This window comes from Clytia hemisphaerica, unplaced genomic scaffold, assembly GCF_902728285.1.
Source record: "Clytia hemisphaerica strain Z4C2 unplaced genomic scaffold, Clytia hemisphaerica genome assembly, whole genome shotgun sequence".
NCBI classification, from domain to species: Eukaryota; Metazoa; Cnidaria; class Hydrozoa; order Leptothecata; family Clytiidae; genus Clytia; species Clytia hemisphaerica.
In genome coordinates, this window is record NW_027104494.1 from 315940 (window position 1) to 332903 (window position 16964).

The 16964-nt window shown below is 35.3% G+C and overlaps 1 long non-coding RNA gene across 1 annotated transcript; it reads right to left on the minus strand.

Moving 5' to 3' along the window:
* Window positions 1-1912: 1912 nt before the first annotated feature.
* Window positions 1913-3098, minus strand: LOC136821610 (uncharacterized). Its single transcript, XR_010848778.1, has 3 exons — window positions 2643-3098; window positions 2417-2474; window positions 1913-2034 (listed from the first exon to the last, which is right to left on the minus strand). It is a non-coding gene; the product is annotated as an uncharacterized lncRNA (long non-coding RNA).
* Between the last annotated feature and the right edge of the window lie 13866 nt (window positions 3099-16964).

Below are 16964 nucleotides of genomic sequence, written 5' to 3' on the forward strand. Positions count from 1 at the left end.
GATGCTGTTTTAGATATAGTTAATAATTGAGATAAACTAGAGTCATGATCTTGATGAACTACAGCCAATGCTCTACGTTGAATTTTCTGAATTTGCTTATTGTTGTGTTTTACAAAATTCGTCCAGATTAGTGGACAATAGTTAAAGTTTGAGAATATATAGGCGTGGCATAAAGCCTTCGCCGTTTTCAGAGAAAGAAAGGGGCGGATGCGTCTAAGTGCGCTGATTTTGTTTCCCGCATTTTGGCATTTCAATTCAACGTGAGAGCTAAAGCGTAGTTTGTCATCAATAAATATACCTAATAGTTTAACCTGATTTTTGACTTTGACTTTGATATTACCTATAGTAAAAATATGTATAGGTTCGAATCTACCGAGAAACATAACTTGAAACTTGCCAGGGTTATTAATGTGAATGCTATATAGTTAAATCAAACCAAGCCACATAGTAAAAATTCCATTTATCTTTGATTCCATGAGAAACTCAAACTTTAAATTCTCAAAATTCAAAAGTTGAAAAAAGATGTCAACACAACATCTCAATATTTCTCCTCAAAAGCTCTCATAAGAATGAATCTTGTTTCAAAAAATCAAGATTTGAAACGCCTAAAAAATTGCGTCATAAAAGTAACGCGTGAAAGTAATTAACTTGAGACCAATTATCTCAAGACCAATTATATACGGTATTGATTGCGTTTATAAGCACAATCACATCACATCGAGGGGCAAGGTGGTCCTTGCTCTGGCAAAGGTAACATTTTCTAGGCTCCCTTTGACCCTGGAGGTGCATGATGAATAAAGTTGTGTTATTGATATCCCATCTAGCAGTGGGGTTGTTGGCGATAAAAGTTCTGAACGCTTTGTCGTAAGTGTACCACCCATTAAGAAAGTAGTCGTTAGCTAGTTGTGTATTATAAACTTGATAGGCAATCATCTGGTTGACAAGAAAAGGGCGAAAAACCAAGGTGGCTTGAAAAAACCTGGACCACGCCATCAGCCATGAATTTAGATCAATAACCTTTGCTTTTTTGGTTAACAGATTAGATGAGGAGTCACCACGCTGTTGGAGGGAGATATTTCCATCTCCATCAAAGGCAAATGATACTGAATTATTGGCAGGCCTACAAATATTGCTAGGCAGCAAGAGGTCAAAGTCAATGAACTCACCATTGTTTATTTGTTTAATGATCTTTGCTGGGATAGCAGGCAGTTCGTTTGTACACGGTTGAGGTTGAGGTTGAGGTTGTTGTTGCTGTTGCAAAGCATGTCCAAGTTGTTGTTGGAGGAGTGGCAACGAAAGCAAGACGTTTTCACCCGTACTCGTAGCCGGGTTACCATTATTGTTTATTTTGATTGCTCCCGTGAGGGCGTTAGAGGCGGTCGTGTTGACGGTAACGGGCGTGAAGGTCGTAGTTGTCGTTTGAAATTGTTGGGGAAGAATTAAGTTCTGTGAGTTACCTGGAAGGACAGGACTTGAAGCAGTAGGCAACAACGCACTAAGTCGGCTGTCGATTAATGATTTCAGCGTTGTCAAGATATCGGTCACGTCGCCTGCTGAGGAGACTGGTGCTGTTGATGTGGAAGCAGAGGTTTGAGTAATGCTGTTTGAACCGTGAGGTACAGCACTAGCAGTTGACGGCACGTATAACGGCAGAAAAGGCGGTGGTTGATCGTCGTTGTTCATGATTTTGACAATAAAGATTGAAGTCGCAATCAATACAAGCTCAGCTTGAAGAGGGCTTGACGCTAGAATATAAATAGGCGAGGGAAGAACAACCGGCAGCCAAAATACACTGTTTCCTAACTGCCCCAGGCACGGTGGCGGGATGTACTTCATTCGACTTTGAATTAACCTAAGCTACGGTTTAGCTCCAATAAAACGAGACAGTTAGAAAATTTGAATCAAAGTAATCATTTATTAGGAGCTTGAGAAATGTTGAAAAATCAACTACTCACCAGACTTACGGGTTCATCTCACTGTCAGTTTTGATAACAATCCCGTCAGTATTTTGACTGAATAGATCTCCGTCAGAAGCTTAAAAGTGAAAAATATTTGAAACAAGATGTAGCAAAAAAATGTAGCAGCAGACATAAGAAATTGAAAAATCTCCATTTACATTGTTATCGAAATTGTTATTGTTCTGAAACTAGAAACAGTAGACTGCTTAAATTCTCAAAATCATATTCAAATTCTGCGAAAATAGGTTGATGATACATTTTTGTGTTTTAATTATTTATATGATTCTTTATAATAAATTAGGATTAAAGTGATCGTAAAAAGTGAAAGAGATAATATACAGAAGTAATATTATTCGTATCCCTCACACTGATGAAAGATGCCAGCGAATAAAATATTTTGGATGGTTTAGAAATTTACCTTTCTTTGCTAAAATCTAAAAATTAGATTAAAGACTTACGCTGAATCGTGATGGTACCCTTCACCTTTGGATATGGCTTCGTCGAATATTGTTGTTCCTAAATTTACAAAAAGGTAATAAATATGCTATGGTGAGTATTACTAAAAAAGTTTCCTGAAGACTCAATTAAAGCAGCTGTTGGCCTGTCCAATCGAGAATATCATAAAATAAAAAGTTAAGTTTTGCATGAAAACCAAGATAGACAAAAACATGTAAACACCCGTACATTTCCAAGTGGCATAATGTGAAAAACAGTTAGTTGAAGTTTGCCATACATATATTGGGCTGCGTCTCTGTGTGAAAGGTTTTCCCTCTTCATGATGAAATAGGTGTACATTTCTGGCACAAGCAAACATTTAACTGTTTCAAAATAGGACCCCCTCAAAAACGGTAATCGAAGCCTCTCTGTTCCTCTCAAACTAGCGGGGTCGTCTGGATCACTTTTAATTGAGATAACAAATTTATTATGAACAAGATGACATGAATATGTGAATTAAAATAGTCATTCCAATAATGCTGGCCTCTTTTTCAGCGCAGCTCCTGAATTGTATCAGTGATGAACGGCTGTTAAAAACTTGAAATCGTTCCGATTGCCTTCTTAAGGATTCGTCTCCTTTGATGAAATCCAGGATTGTATCGTCTTCAACAAGAAATTTTAAAAAGTCTTGGTCGGGCTCTGGACCTTGATCTATAATGAAATTGCACATTTGTAACGTACAATTTTTTGGGGTTTTCACTAACACATAAGTAGAAAGGTAGTTGACAAATTTGAAAAGTAACAGTACGTGATAAATTTGAGCTGTGATATCTGTATTTTCTTCCTAAAGATGTCGAAAACCCTCAAAAAATTTATTTATTGAAGAGGGTCAAATGATACACATTTATTCACCCCCAGTAGTACTTTAATAGTCGAAATTTCATAAGGAAAAAACTGCTGATGATTGTATTAACATGAAACTTAAAGTACTGTGAAGCAAATTGTGTTTTTGTTTCTGAAAATTGTAACTTAAATGTTTTGTATAAAACATCAAACACTTACTGTCACTTGACTCAGAAGAAGTTGTAGAACCGTCATACAACTTAACTCCGTCTATAAATTAAAAAATGTTGGTTACAAACAAAAGCTTAAATTTTGAAATTTATGCGAATAATTAACTGCATTGTGATAATGACCGCATAACTTATAAACTATATCAGCCTAAAATTTGCTATGTTTTTAAATGTCGTACCATATTTTGATTTTACTGACGGACATTTTACTGAAACAATTACCTTTGGCGAGCGGTATATACAGTGCCCATACAGTGCAGAAAAAAATTAGTGAAATTCATATCCTTACGATATATTATTTTCTCGAATTTTCAACTCTTTTAGACACAAAAAATTCAGAATTTTTGGGCCAAATTTTGCAATTTTACCTAGATTTACTAGATCTTCGACCCTTTCAGTGCATTTATCATAAGTCCACCCCTACAGTGTATTTCTGCTATTTTAACTAGCTGTATTGTATAAGGGTTGCGAAGCGATCCAGACTCCACCTCAATTCGCAAGTTGCTAGCAAAATAATAGACACTTTGATAAAACCCCAAAAGAGACAGGGTCTTAAGCCTTATAATACCCCAAACACACCAAACAAACCTCGGCGGCACAACTCCCGCCACCCCGCGCAACGATCTTTCCTTCATTCTAGTTCTTCTAATGTAAATGGTGCCTTAAAAAATCGAACGATATTTGTCGAACGTTCGAACATTTTTATTCGAATCGTCTGCGTCTATCGAAATCATCAAAAGTAAACAAAAGCAAAAATCTATAAAGATGGCTTGTTGTTGGTTCTTGGTCAGTTTTGATTTGTTTTCTTGACAAATTCGACAAATTTGATTACCTCCGTATCTCTTTAATCATTGAATATCAACTTGGTTTTGCAAGGTAAGTTTAGTTCGCTTAAAAGAGCACTTTTCCCGCCCGCGCGACCAGCAAAAACTTCTCATTTATTGATCTTATTTGATACTTGATGGTTACTTTTAAAAGTCAAGGAATGATGAAGATCCTTTCTGTCATCTTTCAAACAGTTTTTGCGAAGCGAATATACATGAGCGAAGCAGTTTTGCTATAGTGTGCATTTACCTTTAAATTCTATATACCCAGGGGAGCGCAAGACGAAAACGAAAATTTAGTTCTCATATGTTAAATGTGGATTAAGTATTCAGATCCCGGTTGTTTTCGTCCAGGTAGGAGGCGTTACAATATCGGTTTGGTAGATTGTATTTAGGATGGCTTCGTCGAGAAAAAGAACCACTCTACGGTGCCGAAAATTTCCGAGTCAGGGCAACTTCCATAAAAGATATTCCGTCGTTCCCGTACATTTTTAGCTTCTTTACTCCCGCTCCATATCAGAAAGCTGATTGGTTCGGAAAACCAGAGCGCGGTCGAAGCGTTCAAATATCAGAAAGCTGATTGGTTCGGAAAACCAGCGTGCGGTTGAAGCGTTCAAAGAACTCAAACTCTCTCTCTGCTTTCATGGTGCTCCCTTTTAAGAAGTCGCTGCATTGACTCGATCAGTGAAAACTGACACTTTCGAACCTTCGAATCTTTCCAATTTCGAATGTTTACTTTTTTGTGAGAAATAAAAATGAAACGTTGAATGTTTTGAAAAAGTTGAAGAGGTGTAAGATGTTGGTTGAAAGAAGAAGCTGAAACTGTAGCAAAGAGAAAGAACAGAAGAAAGAAGATGGAAATTTTTATTGTTTCAATGACAAGACAGGCTCAACAGAGTTTTTGTGTCATTTCCAGAAAAGGAAAGCTGAAAAATGACCTGCATACGTGGTGAAAAAAACTTTTTTGCAAAGCAGCGAATATAACTATAAGAGAGTGAGCAAGAACATGAACTTGGCCTTTTTGCATGCTTTGAGATGGGGACGAACATATTCAAGTTTTGGATAATCTGGTAGAATTTATCCTTCCTCTCATTCAGTGGAAAAGAGAACTGATTGTTTGTCGTTGTTCTTGAAATCTTGACTTGGCTGCTCGAAAATGGACGAAAATATGTGGGCTCTGGTTGCCTGCTGTTATAAATATGCATTTGATGGCCAGGATAAAGTAACTATTGAGGAAACATATGATTGTAAAAAGGATTTTGGAAATTGCTGGAAATGAAAATGACTTGTGAAATATCGAAATATGTGTCCATGAACTAATCTTGACAGTTATCAAAACATGATATTATGGATATTTATGATGTCGAGATGATGTACTTTTAACTGTTTTAAATTTCTGTGCTACAGCTGATAAAATTATTTTAATGTGAAGAGGTTGCTCCTAAATCAATGGTAAGACTGTCAAACATTTGTCTCCAGCAGATTTAAGATTAAAAACCCTATAGGCTTCACCACTTTGGAAAATACAGCCATTAAAAATGAGGTTTTTTGCTTGATTGTTGAAGGAAACCCTGGTTGAAGGAATTGTAAGAATCTTCTTAAATTTTAGTTCTTTTTTTCTGGTTTTTCTTTATATTTATCTTTAGGATTTTATACCACTAATAGTTTTATTATAATTATAGAACCGCAATGTGGGTTTAGACCTGATCGAGGCTGCATTGATGCCATTTTTACAGTTAAAACAGCCCTTCGCAAACGACGAGAACACGGAAAAGAATCCTGGGTATTTTTTCTTGACCTAGTCAAGGCTTTCGATCGCGTACCCAGGCAGTTACTATGGCTTATCTTAGAGAAATTTGGAGTTCCACCTAAATTAACCAGTCTTCTTAAATCCTTACATGAAAACTTCACCGTTAAATTCACCGTAGACGAAGTCACGCATATAATGTCATGTACCATTGGCGTGAAGCAAGGGGATATTCTCGGCCCCATACTGTTCACGTTTTTTCTTGCAGCTGTAATGATCACCTGGAGAGCAACCACCAGCCTACCATTGTGCATTTTTAGATCAAAACAGGATGCCAAAATGACCGGTCGGAGCTACCGTGCATACGGCGAGGAGTATGAATTTCAGGACTCTGAATATGCCGACGACACAGCCCTCGTTTTCGACTCAAGAGAAGACGCTAGTGTTGGTATACCGCTCTGTATGACCCATTTCGACTGTTTTGGAATGGAGATCCATTCGGGGCCACCTGATTCGAAATCTGTCGTTCTTTTCTGCTCGAAACCACCATGTATGTATGACGATCCTGCAACCTTTGATCAAGCTGACCTATCGAATATAGTTTTTGGTGACAGATTTATTCCTGTTGAGCGAGAGTTTATTTATCTTGGTAGCGTCATAAGTTCCGATTCCTCAGATGATCTTGATGTTGATCGTAGAATACAGAAAGCGTGTAATGCATTCGGTATGATGAAAAGTTCATTATTTTCCCGCACTAAGATAAAGCTTAGTGTCAAAGCAAAAGTTTATCAAGCATTTATTCTACCCATCTTATTATATGGTGTTGAGTGTTGGAGCTTGACGGAAAAGCTTCTTTATAAATTGAGAGCATTTCACCATCGGTGTGTAAGAAGTATTTGTCGTGTTACTTTACTCGATCGTAAACGTACATCTGATCTTCTCGATAAACTTTCTATGGAATCGATAGACACCTACATTTGTCGTCAACAGCTCAGATGGGCTGGACATGTAATGCGCATGCCTTGGAATCGCCTTCCACGGAAAATGTTGTCGTGCTGGGTCCGTTCTAAACGTCCTCGTGGTGCTCCGAGATACACATATGGTCGATCTCTATATAAATGTTTGAAAAAATCTGGCATTGATACTAATGTTTGGCATGATTTGGCTTTGAATAAATTAGAATGGAGAAATTTGATTCACTCTGTGAAAATCGATCCTTGATGATAATTACTTGACTAGTGTATTTCTTTTTACTAAGACAATACTATTTTATTTTCCGAATAGCATAGTGTTTTATTAGTTTTTGAAATTTATTTTATGCGCTGTGATCCTCATGCTTTAGGCATGTGGCCTATGCCCTTATTTTTGGGTAGGTTTAGTCTCTCTCTCTCTCTCAATTATAGAACTTAAACTTTTAAATTTTTGTGTAAATAATGATGTAACTTGATACAATATTTCTAACTCGTAACTGGGTATGGTTATATTAAATATTAAATTCCTCAGTATTTCACATCCCTGTCTCAATAGACCGACTGGTGTTTAAACCGGATAGTGCTTGACCCCGAGGATTCTTTTGTTTTGATTGGGTTTGGTTGTATGCAAGGGACTCTAAAATAAAGACTAGATTTGATATCAACATTTACATGTAGAAATCTTGGAAACCATGAATACTATCATCGAGTCACCAATATCATTTACTGAGGAAAGTCTGTCTACCCTGGAATTCTAACAAATAAAAAACAATTTATGGCAGGGGGGATTCGAATGTTTGTTTTTATTGAAACATTCGAAATTCGAAAGATTTGAAAGTTCGATTTTCGAACACGAGGAATTTAAAACCGGAAGTAAAATGAGTCAAAATAAAAATCGTAATTAAAAATGATTTACTTTTTAGGTTTAGGTGGAAAAGCTTTCCCGAACAAAAGACGCGATTTTAAAATTTTCTTCGAATATTTTTTACTTACCTTACATGAGTATTAGGAGACGTGTAATTAACAGAGTTAACACGAATTTAGAAATTTCATGTTAATTTCAAGGCCGTTAAATTCCATACTTAGATTCATGTAATAAGGTATAAATAATTTTTGTTTGGTGAGACCCTATAACGTTAGAAAAAAGAACTTATCGGGCTCATTCAATACTTTCTTTCTTTTTGCTTGCAACTTGCGAATTTAGTGACCTGCCTCGATCGCTTCGCAACTTTTATACATATACACTAGTTTTCCATTTAACAGCAAAATAAACATTTAAAACCGAAGAACCACTGCCCTGTTTAAATGTGTGCCGCCCGCGCAGCAATTTGATCAACTTCAGATTTTTGCGAAGCGAATATACATGAGCGAAGCAGTTTTGCTATCGTGTATATGTACCTTTAAATCTCACCTACGCTGGGGAGCGCAAATGAAAAATTACTATATATATCCAATCTTTCAAACGCAGAAATTGAGAAAGCCGTCCGCCCTTCCTTAGATCAAACCTAGAATCGCGGCGGAGAGACCTGGAATTACGGATGGTTAAATTCGTTTTTTTCAAAAAGTGTCGCCTCGTGCGTTTAGATATACCAATTCTTAAAAGCTACGGAGATAATACATAGGGTTACCGGTACTAGATAAGCCTGGTTTTTATCTACTTAAGGTTTAAATTAGGAAATTTAAAGAAAAGGTCGGAAAAATCAGCGCGGACTGGAAGCGTTCAAGAAGCGTTCAAATGGCGCTCTTTTTTCAAGAAGTCATTGCATTGACTCGAGCAAAGACTTTCGAATGGCTTTCGAACTTTTCCAAATTCGAATGTTGACTAAAAACAACATTGTTTTGAAAAGACAAATTGGTGTTTTGAAAAGAGATGGTGCTTGATGAAAAGAAACGAAGGAAGCAGCTGAACTTGCGGAATGAGAAGAAAGAAGATGGAACTTTTATTCTTTCATGGACATTGCAAGAAGAGGATCTAAGCTGAAGAAATGAACTCTATAGTAGAAGGAGAAATGTTTGTTTGTCGTTGTTTATGAAATTTTGGCTTGACTGACCCTCAATGATGTGGGATCTTTGGTTGTTGTTTGTTGTTTATGAATACGCATTGGTGATCAGAGAAATAGAACATTGACATGTGATCTTATTTTAAAAGATTTTATTGTTGGTAATGGTAATTAATGGTAATGACTTTTAAAATGTCGAAATACAACGACAAAACATGACATTATGTTTATGGATGCATTTTAACTGTTTTGAATTTCTGTGCTGAAGCCGAGAAAAAAGTCACAGATTTTTTACTTTTTATGTGAAGAGTTTGCTCCTGTTTGTCAACAACTTGAGTAAGAGGGTAAAAGACTGTCAAGTACTTGCCTCCACAGCAAACTTAAGCTAAGAGTTTCCCAACTTTGAAAAAAATCACTTGTATTGAATTTTAGTCTTGAAATCCTCTGTATTTCACATCTCTGTCTCAATAAACCGAGTGATGTTTAAAGTTTGTTTAACTTTTTTTGATGCTCTGGGCTCTTTGCAAGGAAGACCTTTTGACGAGGCTAGAGAGGTATTTTCCCTCCCAGGACGAAAGAAATAAAAATACTCGCAAGGCTCAGGGCGGACAAATGATTATTGAACTTTTCACAACGATTCATGAAAAAACCATATAATTTTCCTCAAATCCGTAGAAGTAAACATCGTAAGTTTGTACACCTGAAGTGTTTGAGTGTATCTCTAAAGAGGGTCGGTCTTCCTGAACCTGAGCAGTTGTCGGGGTTTCGCAGGGTTTACATTTACGAATTGATTATGAATCTATTTTAACTTGCAATTTCTAGTGTGTGACCCTATAAATATTTTGCTTGCAACTTGCGAATCGAGTGACTTGCCTGGATCGCTTCGCAATTCTTATACATATACACTAGTTGCGAAGCGAATATACATGAGCGAAGCAGTTTTGCTATCGTGTATATATACCTTTAAATCTCACCTACGCTGGGGAGCGCAAATGAAAAATTACTATATATATCCAATCTTTCAAACGCAGAAATGATTGAGAAAGCCGTCCGCCCTTCCTAGATCAAACCTAGAACCGCGGCGGAGAGAGACCTGAAATTGCAGATGGTTAAATTCGTTTTTTTTCAAAAAGTGTCGCCTCGTGCGTTTAGATATACCAATTCTTAAAAGCTACGGAGATAATACACGTGGTTACCGGTACTAGATAAGCCTTGTTTTTATCTCCTTAAGGTTTAAATTAGGAAATCTGAAGAATAGATCGGAAAATCAGCGCGGGCTGGAAGCGTTCAAGAAGCGTTCAAATGGCGCTCATTTTTCAAGAAGTCATTGCATTGACTCGAACAAAGACTTTCGAAGGGGTTTCGAACTTTTCCAAATTCGAATGTTGACAACAAACATTTATTGTTGTTTTGAAAAGAGAAATTGGAGTTTTGAAAAGAGATGGTGCTTGATGAAAAGAAACGAGGAAAGCAGCTGAACTTGCGGAATGAGAAGAAAGAAGATGGAATTTTTATTCTTTCATCGACAGGCAAGGCTCAACAGAGTTGTTGCTTCATTGCAAGAAGAGGATCTAAGCTGAAGAAATGAACTGTATACATATGGTGGGAAAGCCATTCCCTTATTCGGTGGAAGGAGAAATGTTTGTTTGTCGTTGTGAAATTTTGGCTTGGCCGACCCTCGATGATGTGGGATCTTTGGTTGTTTGTTTTTTATGAATATGCATCGATGGTCAAAGATATAGAACGTCATTGACATGTGACTGTATTATAAAGGATTTTATTGTTGGTAATGGTAATTAATGGTAATGACTTGTAAAATGTTGAAATACAACGACAAAACATTTATGGATGCATTTTAACTGTTTTAAATTCCTGTGCTACAGCCGTAAAAAAAGTCACAGATTTTTTACTTTTTTATGTAAAGAGTTTGCTCCTGTTTGCAGACTTAAGATTTTAAGAGCCTTTAGATTTCCCAACTTTGAAAAAATACACAGGCAGGAAAATTTAGATGTTTTGCTGAGTAGATCAGACGATCAGACGATCAGAGTCGTTTTAGAATTCTTTCTGAATCTCAGCTTTTTTATCTCAGTTCTTTTTATCTGAATTTTCTTCATTTTCATATCAGGATTTTACAGCCCTATATAATAGTTTTAATATAATTTCCGAACTTTGTTACATTTTTCAGAATTTATGATGCAATAATACTCCTAATTATAGGTATGGTTATTGTAATTCTGAATATCGAAATTGCATAAGTTAACTTATTTCCATTCATTAAATTCTAGTCTTGAAATCCTTTGTATTTGTCCTATACTGTCTCGATGGTTTATCGAGATGGTAGTGTTTAAAGTTTGTTTAATTTTGTTGCTCCTCTGGGCTTTCTGTAAGGGAGACCTTTTGAATAGGCTAGTTAGAAGGGGATCGTTTTGCAAGACTTTTATTGAAACTTTTTTGTTTACTGTAACTAGTCTACACCCCAGTCTCGCAGCCCGGTGGAACCTTTTTCCTTTGGGGCTCCTTAGTAGGGATAAAAATTCCTATTAAAATCCTAATGGGGATAGAAATTCTTCTTAAGGTTAAGGGGTGTTTACAAAACATTGCAATTTGGAAAAAGTTTTCGAATGTTTTTATTCGAACGTTCGAATTTTGAAATTAGAAAAGATTCGAAAGATCGATTTCGAACACAAGGAATTCGAAACCGGAAGTAAAACGAGTCAAAACAAAAACTAACAATAATTAAAAACACTTAAGGGTCGCGCTTAAGGGTTGGGTTTTTCAGCATCCCAAAATGCACTGTAAGGGTGTGTTTCTGTGAGATTGCACTGCAAGGGTCGAATTTTAAAATAAATTCAAAATAATTGATAAAAAGAAAGGCTTTTACTGCTCGTTTGTTTGAATAAGTTTCTATTGTCTGATAATTACAGCTGGTATGAATAATTTTCTCAGTTTTTTTTTGAAACAGAAAATTTCCCAAGCTTCTTCTTTCACGCAGATTTACAGCTGAGAAATATAGTGCACTATAAGGGTTGGGTAAATCAAGAGAAAATGCACTGAAAGAAGTAAACGAAGTAAACGTCATAACTGTTTGAATAAATCTCTAAAGGGTTCGGTCTTCCTTGTCCAGACTAGTTGTCGGTTTTTCAGGTTTTACATTTACGGATCGATTATTTCAAATCTATGACCCTTTTGATTTAAATATTTTGCTTGCAACTTGCGAATCGAGTGACTTGCCTGGATCGCTTCGCAATTCTTATACATATACACTAGTAAGTCCGTGTTTCGGCTTCCGGTAATTTTTTTGCTGTTCACTGCTAGGGTACACCATTTTAAAACGGCATTTTTCGCAGTCCTAGCTACCAAACCGAGAAAATTTTTGTGGCTTTGACCCAAAGCCTTCAAGGTCATTTTGACAAAACCATCGGATTGAAGATGTGATTTATATAGCAAATTTTGGGCCTATTTTCGCTTGGGATAGAAGTTAAAGGTACGTGCACACAATATAGCAAAACTGCTTCGCTCATAAATTCGCTTCGCAAAAATATACCCTTGGAAATGCCCGTCGGTTCCCCCACATAAATTAAAAAGAAAACAATGTCAAAATAAGATTGGATCTAGTTAAGAAATCAAAAGGCATATCCGTGCAACTATGTTCGAAAACATGTATTAAGCCGAAATTACCGTCTGCTTCATCAGCAAGCAATTCCAAATTGGAGATTTTGTCATGATAAGCATTTGTTGAGATATGAGCTAAAATGAAATTTGGAGAACATTGAAATTTCAAAAAATTCATTAAGATTTTATTATGAAAATTACCACTAAAATCAATATAATTAAGCCGAAATTACCGTCTGCTTCTTCAGCAAGCAATTCAAAATTGGAGACTTCGTCATGATAAGCATTTGTTGAGATATGAGCTAAAATGAAATTTGGAGAACATTGAAATTTCAAAAAATTCATTAAGATTTTATTATGAAAATTACCACTAAAATCAATATAATTAAGCCGAAATTACCGTCTGCTTCATCAGCAAGCAATTCAAAACTGGAGACTTCGTCATGATAAGCATTTGTTGAGATATGAGTTAAAATGAAATTTGGAGAACATTGAAATTTAAAAAAATTCAATGATATTTTTATCATGAAAATTACAACTACAATCAATATAATTAAGCCGAAATTACCGTCTGCTTCATCAGCAAGCAATTCAAAACTGGAGACTTCGTCATGATAAGCATTTGTTGAGATATGAGTTAAAATGAAATTTGGAGAACATTGAAATTTAAAAGAAGCCAATGATATTTTTATCATGAAAATTACAACTACAATCAAAATAATTAAGCCGAAATTACCGTCTGCTTCATCAGCAAGCAATTCCAAATTGGAGACTTCGTCATGATAAGCATTTGTTGAAATACGAGCTAAAATGAAATTTGGAGAATATTGAAATTTCAAAAAGTTCAATAATATTTTTATCATGAAAATTACAACTAAAATCAATATAATTAAGCCGAAATTATCGTTATCGCAGTAGACTGTGTTTTTGCGATGTTGCCATTTCCAGCATTTGTTGAGAGTGGAGCTAAAATGAAATTTAAGGAGAACATATTCTCAAAAATGAAGCAAACGAAAACCTCAACGAAATTTATTATCCAGTTTAAAGAAATAAATCATTTAAACATATTAACCGTATGCTTCAGTGGAACGTGTTCCAAATTTATCGTTTTGCCATTTTCAACGTTAGAGATGGGAGCGCCTAATTGAAAGTAAGAGGTAGGTATCTTGGTCCAATCTGCTAGTACTCCGTCGTTGACTTCAAGAGGTTTATTGCATCTTTTTAATCTTTGATTGACAGTGGCAAGATGGCTGAAGATCTCATTGTTTGGCTGACACAAGCTGGACAGAAAGTCAAAGAAGGTGCTTCCAGAAATAACTTGTAATACAGTGTTAACCCAACAATTATTGAAGGGATTCTTTATGCCATAGCGGGTCAACCTTTTGATTTTCAGAGCAGGGATAAGCTGGTAAGATAAAGGATGGCTTTTCAGAACTTTTTTTCTTCCTTTTCTTTCGAATTCCAAAGAAACTCCAAAACTGCGATGTTTGTTTCTTCTTCGTTTTTGAACCCGATGTAATCAGTAAACGGTAAGAAGCGCGACTTAATACAGCGGTCGCAAACAAAACGTGGCGTAACTCTGGCGTATGCATTATCTGTTCCTGCGCAATGTGTATGGTAAGGGTCGCGGTAGATGATGCATTCAAACAAGTAAAGCCTATAAACAGTCTAAAAATGGTCTCAAACTAATGAAATAGGTAAAATATATCTTCTTATAAATACGACAACAAATAAAGTGGAGCCTATAAAGCCTATAAACAGTCTAAAAAATGGTCTCAAAACGAATGAAATAGGTAAAATATATCCTCTTATAAATACTACAACAAATAAAGTGGATCCTATAAAGCCTATAAACACTTTCTAACCTTTCGTTAGATGACGGGTGACTCTAGAGTAGCAGGGCAAGCTTACTCATGGCCACACCTGATGCCAGACTTTGGTCTTCATCTATCCGCTTTCCATTTATTTCTCAACTTTCTTTAAATTCACTTACCGGTTTTCTCTCCGCTAAATTTGTAGATTTATATTGATTGTTTGTCTATTGTAAGATTGTTTTTTTTTTTTTGTGGGTTGTTACTTTTTGGTTCTTTGTTTTTATTTTGTTATTGTTGTTGGTTTTAAGGTTTGTCGCTGTTTTGTTTTGTTGGTTTTCAACTTTTGTCCTTGTTGCGTTAAGTTGGTGAAAATGATTTCTCGCTCTGTTTGAATGTTTTTGATTTTTAGTTTGACACGCGTTTTCTGAATTTTAATTAGCTTTTTCAGATATAAACAGTCTAAAAAATTGTCTCAAAACTAATGAAATAGTTAAAATATATCTTCTTATAAATACGACAACAAATAAAGTGGAGCCTATAAAGCCTATAAACAGTCTAAAAAATGGTCTCAAAACTAATGAAATAGGTAAAATATATCTTCTTATAAATACTACAACAAATAAAGTGGAGCCTATAAATTGACTTTTTTTCTGGAAATGTAATTTGGACAACTTTTTCTGGTAATTTAATCTATTTCAAGACTTTCTGCGAAAAAATTAATTCAAAATCTTCAAAATTGACCGTTTGCCCCAGGGTTTTGTAAAATCGATATTTTCGAAAATTTGCGAAAAACAGGGTTTTTGCCTGAAAAAAATCCTAAAGCCAGCTGTGTTGGTGCTACAGCCCTGAAGTTGGGCCTAAAATGTTCCTTGGAAAAAAGTAGGATTAGAATATAACAAACATATAGCTCTATCATACATAAAAATTATTAAAAGTAGGTTTTTATGCCAAAAATGACCGAAAACGCAAAAAAATGGGGTTTTGCCTTAAAAAAATCCTAAATCCTGCTGTGTTGGTGCTACAGCCCTGAAATTGGGCCCAAAATGTTCCTTGGAAAAAAGTAGGATTAGAATGTAATAATGATATAGCTCTATCATATATAAAAAATACAAATAATGTAGGTTTTTAGGCCAAAAATGACCGAAAACGCGAAAAAATGGGGTTTTGCCTGAGAAAAAATTCTAAAACCTGCTGTGTTGGTATTACAGCCCTCAAATTGGGTCCATAATGTCCCTTGGGAAAAAGTAGGATTAAAATATAACAATAATATAGATCTATCATATATAAAAATTACAAAAAAATAGGTTTTTAGGTCAAAATTGACCGAAAAAGGCGGAAAATACTCAAAATGGGGATTTTCAGTGCTTAAAGCATATTGAATCAATTTCAGACACTATTAAGTGCTTTAAAGTGATAAAATAGATGTTTCATTATATATAATTTAGTATAATAAGCTATCCTAATGGCCAAATTGAGCAAAATACCAAAATACCCCCAAAATAGCGGAAAATAGCGATTTTTGAGCTTTCATAACTTTTAATGGCTCAAATCCAAGATTTTGAAACCTGGCATAATGAAAGAAAACTATTTGAACTGTTTAAATAACAAACTACTTTCTAAAAATTATGAATCTCAAAACTCATTCTCAATCTAAAATCTTAACAAAGCGCACCTTGGAACTGAAAGAACTAAAGAAACTTAGCAAAAAGTAAAAAAAAATTCAGAAAATCTTTTCCACTAAATCAACATTTGTCATCTCAAAGATAATAAAGTTTGCGAGTGCTGAACTTGCTTATTTCTAAGCAAGGCTTGATGGGCACTACAGAGTTTCTATGTATGGTTACATTGTCCATGAACATATAAACGACTGGACATCTATCTTTTATTGTCTCTTTGAAGCGAGCTTTGTTGCCGCCTGTATTTCAAAATTGCTATAAAAAATCCGACAATATTCCGTGGTAATTTTATTTCTTTGAATTGTTTAGGTAAAATGATTGAAAGAGCTTGAACATTACTCCTAATGCACAAAAAAATTATTTTCAATTTTTTTCACGAGTTTGCAATATATTTTATCAACATTTTCAACTCTGAAATGCAGAATTTCAACTGCGTGTATACTTTTGAATTCCTTTTGTCACTCCAATAATTTTTTTTATGACTTGAAAAAAATAGCTTGCGAAAGTTGAGAGCCTGTGTAATAAGAATATCGAAATTAGAATGTGACACTCTCTAAAATTATAAGACACTTTTAAGTCAAAATTTTTAAATATTAGTCGGAGTTTTGACAAGGTGACGATGATTTTGCCTCTGTTATTTTTGTTATGATATAGATAAAAGACTTGAGAAAAGTAGAACAACAGAGACTTTTGTCGACATTTTGTCGACATTTTGACGTTGTTAGCAAGGTATTCCCAAGAGGTATACCATAAGAATTTATTGTTTCATTTGATGATTTTAACGAGGCGGCAACGAAGCTAGCAGTGTTATCTTCAAAAATACAAAGGAGATGGATGTCCAGTCGTTTATATGT